Source organism: Vipera ursinii, assembly GCF_947247035.1.
Source record: "Vipera ursinii genome assembly, chromosome: 10".
NCBI lineage: Eukaryota > Metazoa > Chordata > Lepidosauria > Squamata > Viperidae > Vipera > Vipera ursinii.
Genome location: NC_139520.1, coordinates 18,612,373 through 18,619,549, shown reverse-complemented (window position 1 = coordinate 18,619,549; position 7,177 = coordinate 18,612,373). Strand labels below are relative to the sequence as shown.

Sequence of the window (7,177 nt, the reverse complement as noted above, 5' to 3'; positions counted from 1 at the left end):
CAAACTCAAACTCAAGGGAGACATGACTTTTACTTAAACCAATGTTCCTGCACAGGAAGCATATGCAGTATTGTAGTGACCTTTTCAGCTGGGTTCACACCTCATTCTAAACCATGGTTTGTTAAATAAATAACATTAAGCAATAACTTGGGAGTTTGAAAATGTCAGCAGCATGGGAGGACGGATGCATCTTGTCATAGCATAATGTATGTCAACTGGGTGGAGTAGCTGAGAGTCCTTTTCATACTACGTGCTCTATAGCCAGTTTGGTGTAATGTGGTTAGGGTGCTAGCTTAGAAACTAGGAGAATGTGAGCTGTAATTCTAATCCCACCTTAGGCATGATAGCCAACTGAGTGATTCTGGGCCAGTCACCTGGAGATTATGAGTTCTTGTCCCACCTTAGGCATGAAAGCTGGCTAGTGACTTTGGGCCAGTCAACTAGGAGACAGTGAGTTATAGTGCCGCCTTAGGCACAAAAGCCAACTGGGTGAACCAATCACCAGGAGACAGTGAGTTCTAGTCCTGCCTTAGGCAGGAAAAGTGGCCGGGTGACTTTGGGCCAGTCACCTGGAGATGGCGAGTTCTAGTCTCACCTTAGGCATGAAAGTCAGCTGGAGGACTTTGAGTCAGCCACACTTCTTCAACTTAACTCACCTCACAGGGTTGTTGTGGGAAAAACAGCAGGGGAAAGGAGTATTATGATTGCTTGCTGCCTTGAGTTGCTTATCAAGTAATAAACATGGGACAAAAAGTTTCCAACTAATAACCCAATAGAATGCAGTGACATTAAAAATGTGAAACCTGTAAAGTACCACGTCACTCCGTAGCTTTTCTCTACACGGGGAAATAACTTCCATTAAAAAATGATTCCTCTTGATAGGACGTCCGATGGTTGAAAATATTTTGCTGTGAAGCTTTAGTGAACAACTCTGTTGTTTACATGACACCTTTCTCAGTTCTAGTGCAATCCATCATTGCAAGCTCTTTGGCTTCCTCATCCAGAATGGAACCATGGAACCTGGTTAAAAAAAATGGGCTGCTACCTTCATGGGGTTGGTTTTTTCCTCCTCCCTTTTCTCCCCCTTCTTCTCCTGAAGGTTTTGTGGTAGATCCCCTCCTTTCATTCTTCCAATAGTCAGAGGAAATTAGTTAGGCTGGGGTGGTGGTGAATAGCACAAAGTCACCCAGTGAATCTTCCCATCAATGGGGATTTAAATTTCCTTTGTTCCTGCTCTGGACCTCTTAAGCACCCCATTACTTATAAATGGAAAGCTGAATAAGAGGAAGGGTTTATGAAGTATGTCAGCTGGGAAATGTAAACCAGGGGTTGGGTAAAGTAATCTGTGAATAATAAATGTTTATGCAAGAAGACTTCTGCTGGGTTCTCAACTTAAGTCATCTCGCAGATATAAAAATGGGTTAGACTTTGCAGTGGGGATGAATTAGGCACACACAAGGCTTGTGTTACCTTACATCTGCTGTTACCTTGTGCTCATTTGTCTTCTGTCTCTGCAATTTCAATAGTGCAGCCAAAATTAAGAGAGAAAAGAAATAGGAATAGAATCCCTCAAGGGAGTTGACGTTCTGCTTATTTTCAAAACTAGTTATGGTATGACTAAGCTCTTTTAAAAATTTACTCGATTGTGTTGCAATCGCAGAACTTTAAACAAAGAGCCTTCGTTTTCAAACGGGCTTAAATTACCTTATCAAAACAGGCTCCGAGGACGGCATTGTATGGACAGAGGGCGTTTTATTAATTCAGTTTGTCTCAAAATAACATTTAAACTGCACCATGTTCCTTGCCTTTTAAGGGACTTAAGTGTTTATACAGGACGGTGCGTCTTTTAAAAGGGGGTTTGCACATTTCAACAAAGTTTGCATCGTGTAAGGTGAAGGAGGAGATACTTTCAGAGATGGCTTCTTCAGAAATCCTTTGCGGTTACAGTTTCGTACCACAACACAATTACCACAATAGGAACCACCATTTTTCCTCCTACATTTTTGTTGCATGTAATTAGATGTCCGTCCTAGTTCTGCAGCTAAAACTCAAATCATTTTGGGGGGTATGTGTGGGGTGCAGTCCTAGAGTCTTTGGTAGGACTGTGTTAACCGTAACTTTCAGAATTGAGCTGCTGTATTTATAAAACGGTCCCAGCGGCGATAGCAAAACTGCCATTTTTGTTACAAGCACTACTGGAAGAAAATCTGTTGCCATATATAAAGTAAACAAATGGCAGTTCTCTCTCTTATATCTGAGTTATTAACAACTACTGGTAGGGTTCTTACATCAAGAAATGAGGAATGAGGGTCTGTTCAAAATATTCTCTCCCCCCCCCCCCCCGTTCAGTTGTTGTTTTTTGGTCAATTCAAATTCCAGTTCATTTGCATTTATTTATTTATTTTTGCAACTTTCTGAAAATTTCATTGGAATTTTTTTAAAAAATTTTTTTTGGGAACACACTATGTCCATAGGTCATCATTATGTTATCTGGGTATGTCAACTTTTAAGAGTGACTCAAGTAAAAGCAAGCGAGGAATCACAAGTAGTTTGAAAATGGAACTGGCTAGTTAAATGATGAGCAGAGTTTAAGGGGTCAAGCTTTACAGCAAAGAAAGGTTTTATAGAAAAAGTGCTTTTTCTGTTACGGCTTGAAGGAGGAGATGGACTAGAACAGGCGTAGGCAACCTCGGCTCTTTTATGACTCATGGACTTCAACTCGTATGCTATGCTGACTCAGGAATTCTGGGAGTTGAAGTCCATGAGTCATAAAAGAGCCGAGGTTGCCTACCCCTGGACTATACCGTAGATTAATATATTTTTTTAAAAATAGAAATCATTCGAAGCACCAGAACACTAAGAAAGGAGAAATATAGTTGTCTGAGATAAATTTAATCAGTGAAATAACTCCTAGATTATAAATCTGAGGGTAAGATCTGTTTTACCATTGATTGTCATAAGCCATTTTGACAGAGTGATTGGTTTGACTGATTGATTGATCAAGTAGGTTTTGACCCTTGGCAACCACTTCGATTTTCTCCATGACAATCCATTCCTGACATGCTCTTTCAGATCTTCCAGTGGTGCCTTCATCACTACTGTAACTAAGTCCATTTATTTTTTGCTATCGATCATCTTCTCTTTTCCTTCCACATTTCTTAGCATCACAGCCTTCTCCAGAGCGTTGGGTCTTTGCAGAAGATGTCTGAAGTGGGACACCAATAATGGAGAATCCTTGTAGCTCAGGGTTGGAATGAGGGGATCCCTGGTGCTCTCTGAGCTTCATTGCTTTCTTTCTTGATGATGTTTCATGATCCAACTAGGCAACATCGTCGGTGCTAGAAGGGAGTGGGGTTTGTGAGGAGGAGGAGGAGGAGGAGGTGGTGGTGGAGGACTGTTGCATCCTTGGTGCTCTCTGAGCCTGGTGGTTTTCTTGCAGATATCTCACTACCCAAACTAGGTAATATCATCAGTGTTAGTAAGGGGTGGGCTTTGCTCTGTTTATATTCTACTGGCTTACCCTGTAAGTGGTAGTGGGGTGGTCTTAGAGATTCTTTGGTTAGGTTGTTAGCTTGTTTGGCAGTTCCCTGATTGGGGTATTGTTAACTTCTTGATTTTTGATCTGATCCTAAACCTGGAGTTAATCTGTGTTCATCTGGGTACTGATTGCTAGTGGTCTTGTTCCCTTTTTGGCACATTGATTGTCTCTTTTGCATAGTATGTAGACATTGTTTATGCCTCTGTGTCTATTGATGGCTAATTGGTCAGAGTGCCAAGTTTCTAGAAATTCCCTAGCAGTTTTTGGACTTGGCTTGGTCTAGGATAGTCCTGGTTTCTCAGTTGATGCTCACAGTTTCAAAGTGGGACAACTTAAACCTGGTCATTTGTTCCTTGAGTGAAAACTCTGGGTTGATCGATGTGGTGATCCATCAGTTTGTTTTCTTGGCTGTTTGTAGTATTCTCAAGAGTCTTCTCCATCGCCAAAGTTCAAAGATGTCAGTGCTCTTACTATTCTATTTCTTCAAAGTCCAACCTCACTTCCATAGTGTATCACAGGGGATGCCGTGCCTTACACGATTCTGATATTTGTAGATGTAGACACGTCGTGGTAGTTATATATTGGTTTCTCGGTGTGCCACATAATTTTTTGGGTAGTCTTTGATGCTTACTGAACTCTTGAAAGGACGGGCTTGCCAAAATTGTAAGGAAGTGTTCTATCCAGTGACTTCTCTACACGAAATGTTGTTTTGAATCAGGCAGTGGTTTGGCAAGCTCTTCAAACACAACACTTTGAAGAGTGCTTGAAAAGTATAAATAAGTAGTATAAGAACTTTATATTTTCTTACGTTCTGAGGTTTGCTTTGCACAGTTTTCCCACACAAGGATAACTTTTGTTTCAGAATCTATGTTATTAATAGAATATGTGCAACACAGAGCAAATGTTATCTTCTGCCTTTATTGTATTATTTTTGGCATAGCAGCTAAAAAATTGCAATTTTTTTGTTAACTACATTCTTGCATTCAGGTTTTTTTTGATGCTCGCCTGCTAGGAAATTTTAGGATATGCTTTTAATTTTTTTTTAGTCAAAGTTAAAAAGACAATATCTGTACAAAAGCAGTAATAATAATCCCATCTATCTGCGTAGTTTTCTTCAGAAATGACTGAATTTTAGGGAATCCAGGTTCAAAAGGATATTATTCTATGTTGCAAGAAAACTGCAAATCCTGTTTCCCATATATTAACTTATGTGATTGAATCTGTTACTGAAAAATTGTAGGTGATCCAATAGTTTTGAATCTTTCTCGCTGATACATAGCTTGTGCTGGTTTCTGCCTATTATGACAATCTTGGCTACAGTAAAAATGTATTTGGTTACTTGACTAGCTTTGGGTGTTTGAGAAAAGTACTACAACTTTGGATGTATCAATATGTTGCACTAACCTTAATGTTCTTTGTTTAATATGATGTGTGAACCCAGACAGTTTTGGCTTCTTCAGCAGCTGAACAATGATTTAGCCTGTTGTATAAAAAATCCTATCTAAATCAAAACTCAGGTTCTGAATTCACGTCGTGCCTTTAGGTTGTCCTTGACTAATGGCCATAATGGACCCTGCCATTTTGGTGGCTGTCGTTAAGCTACCACTGTGGTTGTTAAGCAAATCAATGGGTGTAGTTTTGCTGAAACTGCCAGTTTTCAGCAATACCACTGTAAACATGGACATGTAACCACAAGATTCTGCAACCAGGTGTAAATGCTGCCCAGTTGCCAACTGCCTGAAGTTCAGTTATATGACTGCAGCATCGGAACTTTGAATGGTTTTGCTAAATGACCTGTAAATTGAGGACTACTTATATTCCCATTTGGCCATCAGGATATGTAAGATGCGTCCCTTATGCAGAAGAGATGTAGAAAGACTAAAGATGCTGAATCAGATTGTTGACAGCATCAACTTCAAGATTCTGTTGCATAGAAGAATCATACTCTTTGAATTAATGAAATTATATTGATTGAGTGTGATTGACTGTGTGCTGTCAAATTGGTGACAACTCTTCATGACAACTAGATAGACCTTCTCTGGGATATAATTGTTGTATGTTGGATGTGACGGACATCTAAACTTAGGGTTAACGCAATAGTTTAAAAATCCATATCAAATCTTGAATGCTAATTCCGTGGATGACAAAAAAGGCATGCAAAATTTAAGATTTATGTCTTGGTTAATCATAATACCCCATTTCTTCAGGATGAGGAAAAATAAAATACGATATCTATGCTATAAATAAATTTAATGAACTGGAAAGACTGACATTTTCACAGTAACCGTCACGCTTCATTTCATGAAGTAGTTAAATATTGATGATGTATTAAAATGCTAGTTCGGCTGTAAATGGCAGAATAGTTTACAAAATAAGGATTTTGGCGATTCCTTCCCCCTTTCCTCATGCTAAAAAATTGATGAAATAAGAAAATAATAAGGCTTGAGTGATCCTTTAATATACCCTAAGGAATGTGTTGTAATAACATTGTAGTTGGCAGACAAATTCTGAAAATTAAGGAAAATAAGTTAAAACGTGCCAAAGGAATGTTTAATGTCAAATTAATAATACTTAAAGTAATAAACATTTTCACAGTTGGTTTCCTTCATGGTGATTGTGCAATGTTAATCTTTGATATTAGGATGGAGGCTTGGAGATTACATTCTCCAGTTACAAAATGAAGAAGTTTCCTACGTAATCCCCATGAAAGTGATGGAAAAGAACATAATGTAATAATAACCTGTTCTTGATTTCAAGAAAATATTATAGACAGACATAGTTACAAGAAGAAATTTTATATTACTGTTTGGAGAGCTATGTAAACCAAGTTTAAGGCTGCCAGAAAGAAAAAAATACAGGCTACAGTCCACTGGAAGCGTCTCTTCTGCAAAATTAATTGAAATTAAGATAGATAGTTATTGTTTATTCAGATTTCATTTAATCGGGTGCAAACATATATTCGAGAGCTTTGTCTGAAATGGTATAGGCCAGGGTTTTCTGCCTGAGTAGGGGGTTGGACTAGAAGTCCTCCAAAATCCCTCCCAACTCTTGTTATTGTTGTTGTTATTTTATTATTATTATTATTCATTGCACAGTCAGCCAGATGTTCAAACTTGGTTTGTTATTTTTGTTTACCTATCGAGTCCTTATCAAGGACCTGGGATAGGGAGATATGGATGTATTATTATGATTGTTGTTGTTGTTGTTATTGTTGTTGTTAAAGATTTAATCTTCCAATTAAATTCACAGTCTGGGACTGGTAAATACTTAACAGCTCAAATCCTAACCAAGGACCTAAGAGCTGTTAAGGTAGGGTCTGAGTATAAAGGCAATTCCGAGCATGGTGGGGTTTTTCTTGCAAAATCAGGACATTCAGGTCTAATAAGTTCAACATTTCCACATATCTAGGTAGCCCCTTGGGTATTGCTCCAAGGGCTCCTGTTACTATTGGTACAACCTTTGCTTTTTTCCTCCACAGTCGCTCAACTTCAATTTGCAAATCACCCTATTTTGTTGTTTTTTCTTTTCCACAATAGTGATGTCCTCCTCCTCCTCCTCCTTCTTCCTTCCTTCTCCTCATCTTCCTCCTTCCTCCTTCTCCTTCCTCCTCCTCCTCCTGAAATGCGACCCCCCAATCCC

The 7,177-nt window shown here is 38.9% G+C and overlaps 1 protein-coding gene across 1 annotated transcript in view; it reads left to right on the top strand.

The window, feature by feature from the left end:
* The window catches only part of TOX3 (TOX high mobility group box family member 3), a 70,620-nt gene that overhangs the window by 15,544 nt on the left and 47,899 nt on the right, over window positions 1-7,177 (top strand). The gene's annotated exons all lie outside the window — the stretch shown is intronic.